This window comes from Mustela nigripes, chromosome 2, assembly GCF_022355385.1.
Source record: "Mustela nigripes isolate SB6536 chromosome 2, MUSNIG.SB6536, whole genome shotgun sequence".
NCBI classification, from domain to species: Eukaryota; Metazoa; Chordata; class Mammalia; order Carnivora; family Mustelidae; genus Mustela; species Mustela nigripes.
The window spans coordinates 166,836,774-166,854,428 of NC_081558.1; positions in this window are offsets into that span (position 1 = coordinate 166,836,774).

Sequence of the window (17,655 nt, forward strand, 5' to 3'; positions counted from 1 at the left end):
GGATGAAACACAAAACAACAAATGAAAAAGATAACACCCAACTGGTTTTATGCTGTCTACAGGAAACTCAGTTTATAGGCAATGATACAGATAAGATGAAAGTAAAAGGATTGAAAAATACATAGTATACAAACACTAACTAAAAGAAAACTGGATTAGAGTGATACTAGACAAAATAGATGTTAGAACAAGGGATTACTAGAGATCAAAAGGAACATCATATAGTTAAAAACGTCAGTACACCAAGAAGATATAATAATCCCAAATGTGTATTCACTTAACAACAGAGTTTCAAAATACATGACACAAAATCTAATAGAATTGAAGGAGAAATAGATAAATCCAAAAGCTTATTTGGAAAACTCAACATGCCTCTCTTTGTAATGACTAGAGCAAGTTGATAAAACATCAAAAGGAATATAGCAGACCAGAGCAGGGCTATCAACCACTTTAATCTAACTGACTTATAGAAAACTCTTTCCAACAACAAAAGAATACACGTTCTTCTCAAGTGCACTTGGACATTCATCACAGTAGACCATTTTCTGCATTATAAATTTTTTTAAAGATCTTATTTGTTTATTTGACAGAGAGAGAGAGAGAGAGAGCATAAGCAGGGGTAATGGCAGGCAGAAGAAGGAGAAGCAGGCTCTCCATGGAGCAGGGATCCAATATGCAGCTTGATCCCAGGAACCTGGGATTATGACCCGAGCTGAAGGCAGCTGCTTAACCCACTGAGCCAACCAGGGTCCCTGTATTATAAAAATGCATTACAAACTTAGAAAGATTGAGATACAAAGTGTATTCTTTGGCCATATCATAATTAGAATTAAATTACAGAAAGATAAATGAAAATATTTAAATATTTAGATATGGACAACATACTTTTAAATAATCCATAGGTCACAAAATAGTTACCAAGAGAAGTTAGGAAATATTTGAACTAAATTAAAATGACATTAAAATATATGAAAACTTGTGGGATGCAGCTAAGGAAGACTTTAGAAGGAAATTTCTGAGATTACAGATTTGTATTCGAAAAGAAGAAAATTTTCAGATCAAACATATAAGCTTTGATATTTAGCAGTTAGAAAAAGGTAAACAAACTAAACACAAAACAAGCAGAAAAAAAGATAATAATAAAGGCGAGCAAAAAACAAAACAAAAAAACACCCACAATAAAACCCAGAAAAAGAATAAAGAAAAATTAATGAGTCTAAAAGATGTTTTTTTAAAGATTTTATTTATTCATTTGACAGAGATCACAAGTAGGCAAAGAAGCAGGCAGAGAGAGAGGAGGAAGTAGGCTCCCTGCTGAGCAGAGAGCCTGACACGGGCTCAATCACAGGACCCCAGGATCATGACCCAAGCCGAAGGCAGAGGCCTCAACCCACTGAGCCACCCAGGCACCTGTAAAAGATGTTTTTTGAAGACAACAATAAAATTGATAAATATTAAACTGACCAATGAAAAATAGATGAGAAGAAAAATTATGAACATTGAGAAGGAAGGAAGAGGGGATATCACAATAGACCCCACAAATTTTAAAAGGACAATAAAGCAGTACTATGAACAACTCTATAATGATAAATATGCAACTTAGGCATGTTGCGTTAATTCCTGAAAGCCATAAATTACCAAAATTTCCTTAAGAGGAAATAGATAACCAGAATAGTCCTCTATCTAGTAAGGAAATTGAGTTCCTATTCAAAGCTTCCTACCAGTGCCCCGTCCCCACAAAATGATTTCACTGGCAAATTATATCAATATTTAAGGGAAGAAAATACCAAGTCTACACAGTTGCTTTCATAAAATAGAAAACAATTTCCAAATCATTTTACAAGGCCAGAATTATCTTCATGCCAAAACCAGTAAAAAACAAACAAAACAAAAATAAAAACAAAGCAACAAAAGAAAAGAAAAATGTAGGTCAACATCCCTCATAGACATTTACACAAGTCAACAAAGTAACAGAAATCAAATTCAGTAATACATAAAAATCGTAACATCTGATAAGCAAATGGGGTTTACCACAACAATGCAAGGCTGGTAAAATGTCATTAAATCAATCAATGTCATCATATTCACAGAACTAAGAAGAAAATCTTCATTATCCTATTAAAGATAAAAATGCATTAGAAAATATTCAACATTTGCCACATCTGGGTGGCTGAGTCAGTTAAGCATTTGCCTTTGGCTCAGGTCATGATTCCAGGGTCTTGGGATTGAGCCCTGGACTGGACTCCCTGCTCAGTGGGGAGCCTCTTTCTCCCTCTCCTGCTGCACCTGCTTGTGCCCATTCTCTCTCTCTCTTTCTCTGACAAATAAATTAAAAATCTTAAGAAAAAGAAAAAGAAAATATTCAACATCCAAACTCAGCAAACTAGGAATAGAATAGAACTTCTTTAACCTGATCAAAGGCATGTCTGTTATACAACTTGTATTTAATATCATACTGAAGAACGAAAGACTGAATGATTTCCTCTTATGTTTAAAAAAACAAAAATGAAAACAAAAAAAGTAAGGATAACCACTCTCATGACTGTTCTTCAATGTCCTAGGTAGTACAGTAAGAAAAAATAAGAAGTTAGGGACTTACAGATAGTAAATGAACACATAAAACTGCCTAGTCACAAATGACATGATTTGCTACGTAGAAAATTCCAAGGAATTTACAAAAAAAAGTTACTAAATTAATTAACAAGTCTACCAGTGTTATAGTATATGAAGTTAAGATTTAAAAAATCATTTATATTTCTATATACTAGCAAAAAACTGTTGCAAAACAAAATTTAAAAGGCAGTTCTGTAAAAATTAGCTGCAAAAAATGAAAAAACCTGAGTATATATCTAGCAAAAATATGTGGAACATCCATATACTGAAAACTATCAAACACTGGTTGAAATAAATAAAAGAAAACCAAATAAATAGAGAGACAATGTTTATGGCTTCAAAGACTCAATATTTTTCAGATATAATTTTTCACAAATTGATCTAAATATTGAAAGCAATCCTAACCAGAATGCCAGTAGGATGTTTTATAGATATTGAGAAACTGATTTAACATTTATTTGGACAGGCAAAGGAACTAGAAGCTCCCAAATGGTTTTGAGAAATAACAAAGTTTAGGGATCCATAGTATTGATTTTAAGACTTACTCTAACATTATAACACTCAGTATGGTATTGGTAAAAGCATAGACACATAGATCAATAGAACAGAATAGGGTATAAAAATAGATCCATACCAATGAGGTTGACTGATTTTTGACAAAGATGCAAAGGCAATTTCAAAAAGAAATCATAGTGTTTTCAAAAAATTATGTCACTTCAATTGGAAATCCATATGTAAAAATATGAATCTCAATATATATCTCATGCCTTACACAAAAATAAAATATAAATTATATGCTTCAGTGTAAAATGTAAAGATATAAAACTCTTTGGAAAAAAAATAGAAGATATTGGGAACACTGGATTAGGCAAAGTGTCTTTAAATATCCCAAAGGCAAGGTACATATAAGAAGAATAGATAATGGCCTTTATCAAAATTTAAAGCTTTTGCTTTGCAAAAGACACTGTTAAGAGACTGAGAAGACTGGAGAATATATTTGCAAAACATTATCTAATAAAGGACTTGTATCTAGAATACAGAAAGAACATCTAAAGCTCACTAACAATAAAGCAAACAACCTTTTAAGAATGGGCAAAATATTTTAAAAGCTACTTCACCAAAGAATAGGGGGAAAAAAAGAGAGAAATGAGCCCATGAAAGGCACTCAAGAACTTTCGATTTTAAGAAATACAAATTAAGACCACATTTGTAGCATTACCTAGCATCCTACTGACCAAAATATAAAACCTGAAAGTATCAAGTGCTGATGAGATCCTGGAGAAATCTGACTTTCCTACATTGCTGGTGGGAATGAAGACACTTTGGAAAACAGTGTAGCAATTTTTCAGGAAGTCAAACCTATGACCTAGCCATCTTACTCCAGGGCATTTATCCTGGTAAATGAAGACATATATACATATAAAAACCAGTACGTGAGTAGCAATATCCATAATTTACAAAACCTGGGAACAACTGAAATAGTCTTCACTGAGAGAATGAATACCTCCGTGCAATGGAATACTTCACATCAATTAAAAAAGAACAAACTGTCCAACCACAACTACATTATCCTAAGTGAATTAACTCAGACACCAAAGTTTACATACTATGCTATTGCATTTTTATGACAAGTTCTTCTGGAAAAGACCATACTATAGGAAAAGAGAACAGATTAGTTTTTACCAGGGATTAAACACAGGAGAAAAATTTGACTATACAGCAATAGCATGAGGGTTTTTTTGGGAGTGAGGAAACTATTTTGTATCATGATTGTTGTTATGAAACCCTATTTTTAAAAAGCTCACAAAACTGCACACCAAAAGAGTGAATTTGGCTGTATGTAAATTAGAAAAAAATGGAAACAAAACAAAAATCGTTTTAAAAGAACCTTAGTTATGAGTAAATTATGAACAAACTTTGACAGAGATTGTGTATGCATCTGTAAGAAAAAAAAATGTAGCAGTAATTTAATTTTTGGAGCCAAAACCTTTTAAATAATATCTTGAAAATTATAGATTCTTTCCCTGACTGTATCCTGTTAAACATTTTATAACACACATGTATACAAACACACTGGAAATTCTAAATTCAGGAGATTCCAAAATGTCCTCAATTTATTTTTGTAAAACTTGATGGTCCATGGACCACAAATTAGAACTCTTGCTCATTTAATGTATCAATCAGGCGTCTATTCAACTAAGAAATTTTTAAGTTTTAATTTACTTTATTATTAATCTTTACTGAGCTATAATTGACATATTAGTTGCAGGTATACAACCTAGTGATTTAATGTTTATTTGTATTATGAAATAATTACCATAATAAGTCCAGTTGACATATCATCACCAAAGATCTGGAATACTTACACTGTAGTATTTCAGTGCTCTCTTGTTCACTTAACACATTTTGCCACTAGTTTATCCATTAAATATTAAAAACAGTTTTTTATAGAAACTTTAAAGATCATTAAAGATATAAAGGATCTAATAGCCAAAAGTAATTGGTTGCTATATCTTTTATTTCTTCAATAAAGGAAATAAGTTGAAAAAGCTAGACACGTGGAGAATAATCTTGTAGAGGGATTTTCATACTTGAAAAAAATTGAAGCAAATAAGGCAAATTTTAAAGATTTCATGACTTTGATTTGGGTGAACTCTGTTTATATTTCCTTGAATTAGGATAATAAAAGCTTTGAATACATACACAAACACAAACACATTATCAAACAAGTTCAAATTGAGAAAGTAGGCTTCTATATATTACATAAAGAGCATATTGGGGTTTTTATAAATATTTTGACATAATTTTCATACAAAAGATATGTACTCCAGGGGATTTATCATTATAAATTATTTCATAATTAGCAGAGTATCACAAGAAGATTTACAGTTTTAGTTTTGGAATTAAAATATTACCTTTTTAAAAAAATATTACCTTTTTCTCTGTAGTTGTATTTGCAGAACTGCCTTGAAAAAGAAATGTAGAGAGTTTACAAACAAGGGAAAGTAAGTAATCCCACAAATCCACCAACTAGTTGTATCTAGAGTCCCAGGTATTTTATTTCATCATTGAAAACCATTATTGTAGTGTAATTCTTTTGACTTCCTCAAAGTTCTAAAACTAAAACTATGTATTCTATACACACATACTCACATATATAGAGTTTATGCACATACATGAATTTCTTTATGGTGAGTTAGTAACTATAGAAACATACGAGGTTTACTGATTTGCAGTTGGATATATTCTGTGATATTTCAACATTTTTGAAATGACTGCCGTCTTGAGGGGACGAACATGTTTCACAATATTGAGCAGCTTCTGTACATTCGGTTGACAGGAAAGACGAAAAATTATCCCAAGTTTCCAGAGGGAAGGTAATACAGATGGAGGCAACTGATCAGGGCACATTTGGATGACTTGCAGTGTGTAAGACCATATAAACTACGAGATCATATTTGGTGACTGAGAAATAAAGTGAAATGCCTTGTCATTTTTCTAAGAGAGAGAGACAAAAAGTACCAAGGCAATATTGCAGTTTAATGATAAAATTTCCTATTGGTCATGGTTCTTTTCAACATCATTTGTCTTCTAAAATATTATGTAAGAATTTAATGTAAATTAGTATATATATATGCATATATATGGTGTATTTTTCAAGTGGGATTAAAAATTTTGCATATTTTAATATCCATAGTTTTTTTAATAGATCCATAGTTTTTTTTTTAACAGATAATTATGTGCAAATAAACTATAGTTGCTATATTCAAGAATTTCATAATTTAAAGGGGAAGTTGTTTTTCTTTTAAAACACTTCTTCTGGGGTGCCTGGGTGGCTCAGCCGGTTAAGCATCTGCTTTTGGCTTAGGTCATGATCCCAAGGTCCTGGGATCAAGCCTCACATCAGGCTCCCTGCTCAGCGGGAAGCTTGCTTCTCCCTCTGCCTCTGCTGCTCCCCCTTCTTGGGCTCTCTCTCTGTCAAATAAATAAATAAAATCTTTAAAAACAAACAAACAAACAAACAAACAAAAACACTTCTTCCTCTCAAAATTATGTTTCCCTTAATTTCTTAAACTGAAATTACCAAATCCCGGTCTCCTTAGAGAGAAATAATTATTTTCTCAAGCATTGCAAGTGGACAGTATTTTCAATATTTTCCCCATATCTGTTGTGAAATAGATGGCATCCATGGTATTTTTGTTTCAAGAGTATAATATTGGCATATATTGGAAATTCAAAATCAAGATAGGCAGAACCGCTTAAAGGTATTACTGCCTTGCCGTGTTAAAGGATGCTGCATAATTGCAGACTACTAGGGAACAACAGGGTCAAACCCATATAAAATAGTGTGAAGTGACGTTTAGTAACAAAGGATCTAGAAAGAGAATTGTTCTAAGTAAGGAAAAAATATCGTTCTATCTTTATCAATTCACCTATTTGTTCCTTCACTCAAAAAAACTTGTACCTCCTTAATGTTTCTATCTAGACTAGTATTTTTTTCTGTATTTTAATTAATTTTTTATTTTTTTAAATAAACATATAATGTATTATTAGCCCTGGGGCTATAGGTATGTGAATTGCCAGGTTTACATACTTCACAGCACTCACCATAGCACGTACCCTCCCCAATGTCCATAACCTCACCAGTCTCTCCCTTCCCCCATCCCAGCAATCCTCCATTTGTTTTGTGAGATTAAGAGTATCTTATGGTTTGTCTCCCTCCCCAGTCCCATCTTGTTTCATTTATTCTTTTTCTACCCCCCAAACCCCCCACGTTGCATCTCCACTTCCTCATATCAGGGAGATCATATGATAGTTGTCTTTCTCTAATTGACTTATTTCACTAAGCATAGAGCAATAGTTGCATTCACATCATCGCAAATGGCAAGATTTCATTTCTTTTGATGGCTGCATAGTATTCCATTGTGTATATATACCACCTCTTCTTTATCCATTAATCTGTTGATGGACATCTAAGTTCTTTCCATAGTTTGGCTATTGTGGACATTGCTGCTATAAACATTGGGGTGCATGTACCCTTTTGGATCACTATGTTTGTATCTTTAGGGTAAATACCCAGAAGTGCAATTGCTGGGTCAACAACCTCTATGCTATTTTCCAGAGTGGTTGCACCAGCTTGCATTCCCACCAACAGTGTAGGAGGGATCCCCTTTCTCTACATCCTTACCAACCTCTGTCATTTCCTGACTTGTTAATTTTAGCCATTCTGACTGGTGTGAGGTGGTATCTCCTTGTGGTTTTGATTTGTATTTTCCTGATGCCGAGTGATATGGAGCATTTTTTTCATGTTAGACCAGTATTTCTTCTTCTTCTTCTTCTTCTTTTTTTTTTTTTTTTAAATTTATTTATTTGTCAGAGAGAGAGGGAGAGAGAGCAAGCACAGGCAGACAGAATGGCAGGCAGAGGCAGAGGGAGAAGCAGGTTCCCTGCCGAGCAAGGAGCCCGATGTGAGACTTGATCCCAGGACGCTGGGATCATGACCTGAGCTGAAGGCAGCTGCTTAACTAACTGAGCCACCCAGGCATCCCCCAGTATTTCTTAATTGAAGTTACCAGGCTACACATTGAAGTTACTGGGGCACCTTTAAAAAATAAAAATGTCTGGGTCTTACACTCTGTCTACTATAACAGAATTCCAGGATGGAGGTGATGGTAAATCCAGGAATCTATGTTATAAAATTATCTAGATGATTCTAATTTGCAGCCAGGGTTGAGAACAATTGGCTTAGACTTTGGGATACCAAAATTAATGAGACTTTTTGAATATTTTAATAATGGAGAAGATTTAACAACACTGAATTCTGAGCATGGGATATTGTTACTTTTAGTTACAAACACCCCTTCTGCCCAGGGGTCAGAGCATCAGAGTAATTTGTTATTTTCTATGCAAAAAGCATGGAGTAAGACTTATTTTCCATTTGGGTAAAATGTTGTTCATGCTTCTACTGAAGCTTCCTCACAAGCATATTAAGCTGCATGAATTACATAAACTCACTAAACTTTTCGAATGTTATCTATTTATACACATTCAAAAGCTTTTTTGATTTTCATATAATATTACTCTTATCTTATTATCTTTGATAATTAACCCATCTATCTTTTTTCAGAAATTGAAACAGCATGTTTTCTCTTTTCAATCTGAAAATGTCTACTTTGTGTTTGAAAACACCACTGGGTCACAGAGGAAGATCTTATGATCAGAAAGAATTTCTTAATTAAATTGACTCATGTTCACTCAATTTGGAGAATGTGGCGGCTTTCCATAATTTCTTCCTGAGGAAGCTCATCTATTCAGTTGCCTATGCTGGCAGCATTTGACTGTTCCTTCCAAAAGGAAAAATGAAAAATGCTTTTGAATCTGTCAATAAAGAATGGGTTGAATTTTGGTTAGAAATCCAAGCCAGGGGCGCCTGGGATTGAGCCCCACATTGGGCCCTCTCCTCGGTGGGGAGCTCCCTTCCCTTCCTCTCTCTCTGCCTGCCTCTCTGCCTGCTTGTGATCTCTCTCTGTCAAATAAATAAATAAATTCTTAAAAAGAAAAGAAAAAGAAAATCCAAGCCAATGTATAGGTCATGTTATTAATTACCTGAGATTTGAAAAATTCCTTTTGTTTTGTCATCTTAACTGTGCCTGTTAATGAATTTCTTAACTAATGTTCATTTGTTGAATTCAAAGCAATATATTTTGTTCATTAGTATTACAAATGGTATTAGTCATAATTATTCTACTTGTATTTTAATTTGCATTTTAATTTTAACTCCTATAATATTTAAACATGAAACAGATATTCAGTTTAACAGATTTATAGAAAACATCTTAATGCTTGCAACAAAATCTTTATAGGATTCAATTTCCCAGTTTGAAAAACTCATGTTTCAGCCATCTATCACAACTCCTATGTATCTCATTTTCATACACATACAGGTAAGGATTTTATATTCTTCTTGCTTCATGGTTGTAGTTCAGAATGCTGAATGATATCAAACAAAATTTCTATAAACACAGATGGTGTTCTTATCTCCATCTTGTAAATGTGTGCCAACTCTTGGAAAAGAAAATGGATCATGCTAGAGCTTAACTGTATATAATTCAGAAAAATCTTTTCATTTCTTTCCAGCTCCACGTTCAGCACTCAAAGAAGTACAGTTAGGGAAGGTTTCCCTAAAGACTCTATCTGTGAACAATGGAAACTCAACTCAGATTACCTTAAGCAAAAGAACATCTCTCTGATACCTCTGGTCAAAAACTCCTGAGGAGATTTTGAGTGAGATCAGGTACAAAGCCTTGAGTTAATTTATCAAAGAAGATGAAATATTCTTTTTGGCAAGATATGCTCATGATTCTACCATGTTTTCAAGATGGGTAGGTAGATGAAGATCAACTTTATTTTCAAAGCTTATTAAATGATTTCCCTAAGAGGAGAACTGAGAGATAGTCTTACTTAAGTAGCAAGAAGTGATGTTGGAAAGGAAGAAAACAACCACTCTCCACCACAATCGAGTTGTGCTATCATAAAAACAAAAAGGAAAAAGAAACAATGATACTTTTAGTACTAAAATACTAACTTTAAGAATTAAACTTACCATTTAATTTTTGTCTTAAGACCTATTACATGTTGTTAGAAATCACTAATGTCTTATGCTACTTATAGAAGATTATAAAAAGAATTTATCAATTCTAAAGAATATATGCATAGACGTGATGTTTCAAATGGACCAGACCCAAATAATGATGTTACTTTTTAAAAACTCATGAATAAAGTACAAAAGATAAGAGTATTTGATTAAATGTAAAGTAAAAGCATTATAGATAATGGTGTTTTATGCTATCCCTCTTTTCTGCATAACCCTTGGTTTATCTTTTATTTCTATTATTTCTCACTTCTTTTTTTTTTAAATAGTGTTCTTTGGGCTATTACATTTGGAAAGAATTATTCAGTAGGGAATGTAAACTAGGCTTTTAAAAGTGGAGGTCAATAATATGTAGGTTGCAAATTATCCTTTTAGGTTGCCTCTGATTTTTCTAGTTAATTATTATGAGCTTTCTATGTTAGTGCTATGAACTCTTGGCATCATGGGCTTATGTTTTAAAAGATTAAAAGGATTTAAAAGTAAAGACTTGCATGTAAAAAATGATCTAAATAAATTTAACGAAGAAATAATGCAGGAAAATGGAGGAATTTTAAGGTGGATAGATCACTTAAGGGTCCTTATCTAACCATAACAATACTCTGAAGACTCTTTAAATATGGACTTAAATGAAGATGACAAAATAATTTTCTGAAAACTACTGAAACTGCTCTCTAATGAAAACTGTACAAAATGTACTACATCTATAAAACAAATGGCATAAGATATAATACTCAGTATATTCTGAAAGATGTACGGTGGGTTCTGATATCAGTCTAATTCTTTTCCTGGTATTATTTCTTCACTGTTGTGATTAGTACTACAGTTAACTGTGTTGACCTTGTCTAGATTCCCTTCATGCTTCTTCTTTTCTTGCAACATCTTGTCTATGGTGACGTGTCTTTTTCCAGCTTTAGGAGGCTTATTGCTGAAACCGATATTTTTTCATCTTTAATTGTTAACTTCAGCAATAGCTGTGTGACATTGTAGGTCTGCCACTGAAATCTGGGTGCTCTGTATTTAAGTGCTTTGGGGTGGCTTCATTAATTCTAGGATCAAAGCATTTCAGCTGGCTTTTGATTTTGTGTGTATGTATAGATGTGATCTGAAGAGAAATGATTCAACATCCCTGTAGTCCCAATGCGTCTGAAGTGGAAGCAGTTTGCCTATTCCCATAGCACCTGACCCCTTGTGTATCCCCACTAAGCATCCCCCAGGCAAAGGCGGCCTAGATCTGCTAAGCAATTATTTACCATTCCAAGTCTGCATGTGCTGGGAACACTTTAGGCCTTATTAATATTTCTGCCCTGACACCAACCCCCTCCCCTAGACCCTTTTTGAGCCATTCTTCATGAATTATATGAAGGAGGAAGGTTGGAGAAGAGAACAAAAGCTTCAGAGGTCTGGATTTCTAGTGGGTTCACGAGTAGACTTCACCAGGTGCCATGAATCTCCTGAAATAATATACAAAAGTTACCAATTATGTACATCAAGAATCCATTCACAGATTCTTCTTTTTTCCATTCATAGATTGGGCCTTTGACAGATAAAAGATTAGAAACTTTTTTTAAAAAAACATTTTATTTATTTATTTGTCAGAGAGAGAGAGCGCGAGTGAGTGCCAGCACACAAGCAGGCAGAGAGGCAGGCAGAGGCAGAGAGAAAAGCAGGCTCCCTGCTGAGCAAGGAGCCCGATGTGGGACTCGATCCTAGGACCCTGGGATCATGACCTGAGATGAAGCCAATGGCTTAACTGGCTGAGCCACCCAGACGTCCCAAACTCTTTTTTTTTTTTTTTTTTTTAAAGATTTTGTTTACTTGAGAGAGATGGAGACAGAGATAGCAACAGAGAGCACAAGTGTGGAGAAGAGCAGGAAGCAGGCTCCTGTTTCTGAGTAGGGAGCCCAATGTGGGACTCAATCCAGGACCCTTGGATGATGACCTGAGCTGAAGGCAGATGCTTAACAGACTGAGCCACCCAGGCACCTCTGAAAGATTAGATACTTCTTAAAACTAAATCTTTACTTCTAAAGTTTAATGGTTGGAATTCGTTATATGTTGGTTAACTAGAAGACGCCTTGAACCAAGCACACTTAGAAATGAATTTCCTGAACTCACTCTTTTGTTTAATGCTTTATGTATGAATAACATTATGGTTTTCCTTTTTTTCCAGCCAAGAATTTCTCAGTACATATTGTGTGAATGACAGTTTCTCTTTTGTGCCTTAAAAAAAGAATGTCATTAACTTGGAAATGTACCTTATCATATTCTAAGTATCTCAATATTATTAGTGTTCTTATTTTTATACTTATGGACTTGAATATAGATTATTTGGTGACTTTTAGTTATTTTTGATTGTTGTGATATTCTAGAGCTTTCATTCAGTGGGATCCTGTCTTGCACTAAACTGAAATCTTATTTCATTAAAAAAAAAAAAAAATCAGGGGGTGCCTGGGTGGCTCAGAGGGTTAAGCCTCTGCCTTAGGCTCAGGTCATGTTCTCAGGGTCCTGGGACAGAACCTCCGCATCGCATCGGGCTCTCTGCTCAGCAGGGAGCCTGCTTCCCTCCCCCTCTCTCTCTCTGCCTGCCTCTCTGCCTACTTGTGATCTCTGTCAAATAAATAAGTAAAATCTTAAAAAAAAAAAAATCAGGCTATTCTTTTTACTAACATGGGAACCACCACATGGTGCTAAAAGGAAATCACATTTAATTCCCATATGAATTTTTTTCCTCTCAACCCCCCCCCCAAAAAAAGCCCCCCAAAACAACTCCAAACAAAAAACCCCATACATTACTTACATATCACTCAGTTAAGTGCTTCTCTAATATCATTTATTATTCATAATGTTCCCAGTTGTTAAGAGGTATGATATGCTTAGGTTTCACCTTTGAGAAATGGTCTCATAAAAAAACAAAACCAAGGGTCCAGAAGAAATGAACTCACTAGCTAAATTGGAATTGCATAGTAGACTTTCCCTTATATCTTGGATGACTCCAACTTCTCAACCTTCTCTATCCTCACAGATACTATCCTCTTATTTAAAACATTATCTGCAATTTGACTTAATTAAAAACAAATAACTACTACCCACCCAACAAAAAGGCAAATCAACTTATTTTGCCAAAATTTGTGAAACGATGATTCTATTACATTTATTGGGAATTGAGGAGTGGTTATTCGGACTGTATCCATAGACATAAAAAGATTTTTAATTTTTGGCTGAATTTAAAATTCAGTTCAAATAATTGCTTGGTAACCATATCTAACCCATTAGTGATGTCTATTATATAAAATAATCAATGCGGCACCATGTGTATAACTATATAAGATAAAAACCAAAGTTTAAAGCACAGTGTGCTTTTTTTTTCCTCTTTCTATTATCTAGCAACAAGTCATTTGGAATGGAAAGTCCTGGGGAGAAATCATGACTAGAACCGTCATCATAAGCTGTGTGACCTCAGGTAAATCACATTACCTCACCATTTCTTTATCTACAGTTTATAATTTCTTTATCCACAGGGATAATAACCTGCCCTGTGTAGAGTCAAAAGAAAGAACAAATGATGAAATTGTTTTTCAAACTGAAGTATTTTATAAATTTAATGATGGCTACTTTTCTCTTAAGATACACATTATTGATAGACCTTAACTGATGTTCTCAGAAGACATTTTCCACATTTCCTAAAGCCTTGGCAGTGATGAAACTAGTACTAGTGAAGAAGCTGGGAAAAATAGACTATTTGTGCATTTTCCTATTTATGAAAATTCTACTCTCATTTCTTTTCTAGTGGTGCTGTCCTTGTAACTACAGGCTTGTGCTAATTTTCAAGGCTATGCTGATTTGTCTTTATATGTCAGGATCAATATTGCATTCTTCCTACTGTGCTCTCATGTGAACAAAATAACTTAGTAGCAAAATTTTATACTGGTAATAATAAATACAAATAGAAGGATGCCTTCTGATTTTTCTGGTGTGTGTGTGTGTGTGTGCAAAATTATGAGACCAGTGCAAATGGGGAAAAATTCTTTCTTGCAGACATTTTGGTAGTGGCTGTAATTCAGCAAAACTGTACATCCTGCTTCAATTTTGGAATAGCGGGGAGGACGAAATCATTCTGACTTTTCTTAGAAAAGAAGGTCCATCTAACAGTCAAGCTGGCTGCAGAATTCATTTCTGTCTCCTTCTTTTTCTGGATCCTGCTCCATGGCCAGATTATTCTTGGAAACTCTTCCATCCTGATAGGTGCACAATGTCCATGATTAGGGACACAATTCTTTTGTCTCACTTAATACAAGAAGAAGCTTCACAAGTGTAAAATGTTTTTTTTTTCCCCCAAAGTTTACTCTTTCTATTCTTTTTCATTGCTTCCTCATGAATGGGAAAATCAAGATGCTGTACACATCTGCTCTTCTTAATTATAAGTAGTGAATTTTTCTATGAGCAGATAAGGTGTTTAAAGAATGTTACTCTCCTGGCTTTAATATGGAATTTTGGTAGGAATTAAAGCTTAAAAGGTGACAGTGGATTTTTGAATTCAATGAACTCCATGTTAAGTGTAGGTTTTATTTTCTGAAAAGTAAAGAATAGGTTATTAACTCAGCCCATTGAAATGTAGATGGAAGGTATAATGTTAATTTTCATATAAATTATAGGGCATGATATGTAAGTTATATTGGTTTATAGGTAGTGAGAAAAATCTTTTAATAACATAATCTAGAATATTGGGCATGCTATGCATTTCTTTCTCCTGGTGAATAAAATCCAGTCAGCTCACAACTATACATATTTTATGTGTGTATAGGTGTGTGTGTGTGTGGGTGTGTGTGTCTATACACACATATGCATATATATGTGTGTGTATGCATATATAGTTGTATACTCTATTTATAAATCTGGTGTTCTAAAGAATAGATAATATGTATATTTTATAGTTAATCCCATTAAAATAAAAAATAAAATAAAATAAAGGCTTTTAAAGTTATTCCAATGAGCAAGGAGAAACAAAATCCTAAAGTCATATGTATGTATATTAGTAAGTTGGTAACTCCTTGCATTTCAATGTATTTTGAAATTTCCTTTAAAAATTGTAATAATACTCAATTTGCCTTTTAAGGCTGTTGTCATTGTTTTCTTCCTTTTTCTTCAAAGAATACAGTAGATTTCTTTTCTTTTCTTTTCTTTTCTTTTTATGATTCAGAAAATTTTTTTTCTGGCCTGGAAAATTGCAAGACTACGGAAGTGTAAGGCAAGAACGCACTGATGCTGATACCATTCTGTAGCCAGAAAGAGCAAAACGTTTATGAATAAGTACTTGGTCTGACAACGACACACCCTGATTCAAATTAGCACACACACCTGGAATAGTAAATGAGTTGATTTTTATTTTCTATCAATATGCATCATACCAAAGTCTCATCATCAGCCAAGAGTGAATCATCAAAGAGGAACTTTCCTTTATCCCCAAATGATAAATGTGGTTATGCAAGAATGTTAATGTGAAGGACTTTTCTTTTTCTTTTCAGGTAGTAATAATTGAGAAAGAAAAAAGAAATGTAAGTCTATTTAGTAATAGGAACCATATTCCAAGGCAAAGTAATTGCATATAATTATCTTTTTCTTTTCAGTTTCCAAATTTGATTTTATGTAAATCAGATGATGTCAAAGATTCTTGTAATAAAAGTTAGAGAATATTCTTTAATGTTCTTTGTAGAATAACATATCATGGATATATATGCTTTAATTTTGATGTTTAGCCTCCTCTTTGTGGTTGACTACTGTGACTTGGGTAACTTTTAGTGTTTTTGTATCTCAATTGACCCTTTCAAGTGAAGGACATAATTGGAATTTCCAATAGACATTTAATAAGAGGTACTATGGTCTTGGTTTGAAGTGTTACTTCTTATTATTAACTTCCAGTGTAAGTCTAGCTTTTAGAAATATTTCCTTGTCTGTGTCCAAACTTCATTTCTCAACTTCCCAGAACAGACCTGCTCTCAAGAATACTGTAAGTCCGATTATGAGTAAGCATGTACCAGTTGCATCAGATCTCTGAGTATTGGTTCAGAAAATATAATTACCCTTCATAGTTAGCTAGAGATGCCCTTTGAATACTGAAAATATGTTGGGGATCCTGGAGTATAGACTGACTTTTGTTGAAGCCAAAGTCAATATCCCTTTTCTCTCTGGAGCAATCTAAACCCAGTTAGGTAGAGATCTCAAAGCTTTTTCTTAACCATGTTTATATGTAAAAATCTGTGTGTATTTATGTATTAATTATATGTAAGTATGCATATTTTTATTGACAGCTTTATTGAAATGTATTTCATATACCATAAATCGTATACTTTTAAAGTATACGAAGAAGTGGTTTTTAATATATTTGCAAAGTTGTGCAATCATTACCATCTAATTCCAGAACACTCTTTTCACCCCCTCAAAAAGGCCATACACCTATTAGCAGTCACTCTCCTGTTTTGCTTCCATGTAGGCCCTTGAAACCACTATTCTACCTCTCTGTGGTTATGCCTCCTTTGGACATTTCATGTAAATAGATACATACAATAATATGTAGCCTTTTGTGTTTGACTTCTTTCTTTTAGCATAATATTTTTAACATTCCTCCATGTTGTAGCATATATCAGCACTTTATTCCTTTATATGGCTGAATAATATTGGACATGTTTTCAGTTCTCTTGGGTATGTACCTAGGAGTGGAATAGTTCGGTCATATTCTACATTTAAATTTTTGAGAAACTGCCAATTTTTTCCAAGCTGCTGCAGTATTTTACATTCCCATTAGCCATGTCTGAGGAGTTAAAACATTTAATAATATATTTAAATATTCTTTTAAAATACTAAGAGGAAAGTACCCATGTAAATAATAAATACATTTTTATTTTTGATCTGAATATTTACAATTATTAGAATAGTAGTTTTCTTAGAAAAGCATTACCAAGTTGTTATAATTAGTCTACTGAAAAACAAACTTTTACCCCACATATTCAGATTATAGCAAGGTCTTAAACCTATAAGTTCAAATACAATGATATGAAATTTCCAGAGTATAAATAATTGCTGGACCAAATTGATGCAAATGATACTATTCATTTTTTTAAAAGATTTTGGTTATTTGAGATTGAGAGAGAGAGAAAGAGAGGGAGAGTGTGTGCACAGCCGGGGTTAGGGAAAGGGCAGAGGGAGCGGGAGAAGCAGACTCCCCACTGAGCAGGGGCTCTGAAATTTCGAGGTCTCAGGACTCCTCAGAGATTACAACCTGAGCCAAAGGCAGGTGCCCAACAGACTGAGCCACCCAGGAGCCCGTACAAATAATACCATTCAGTAGGTATATGTTGACTAGGAAATGAGAGACCTTTTGGGAATTTGTCTTGTAA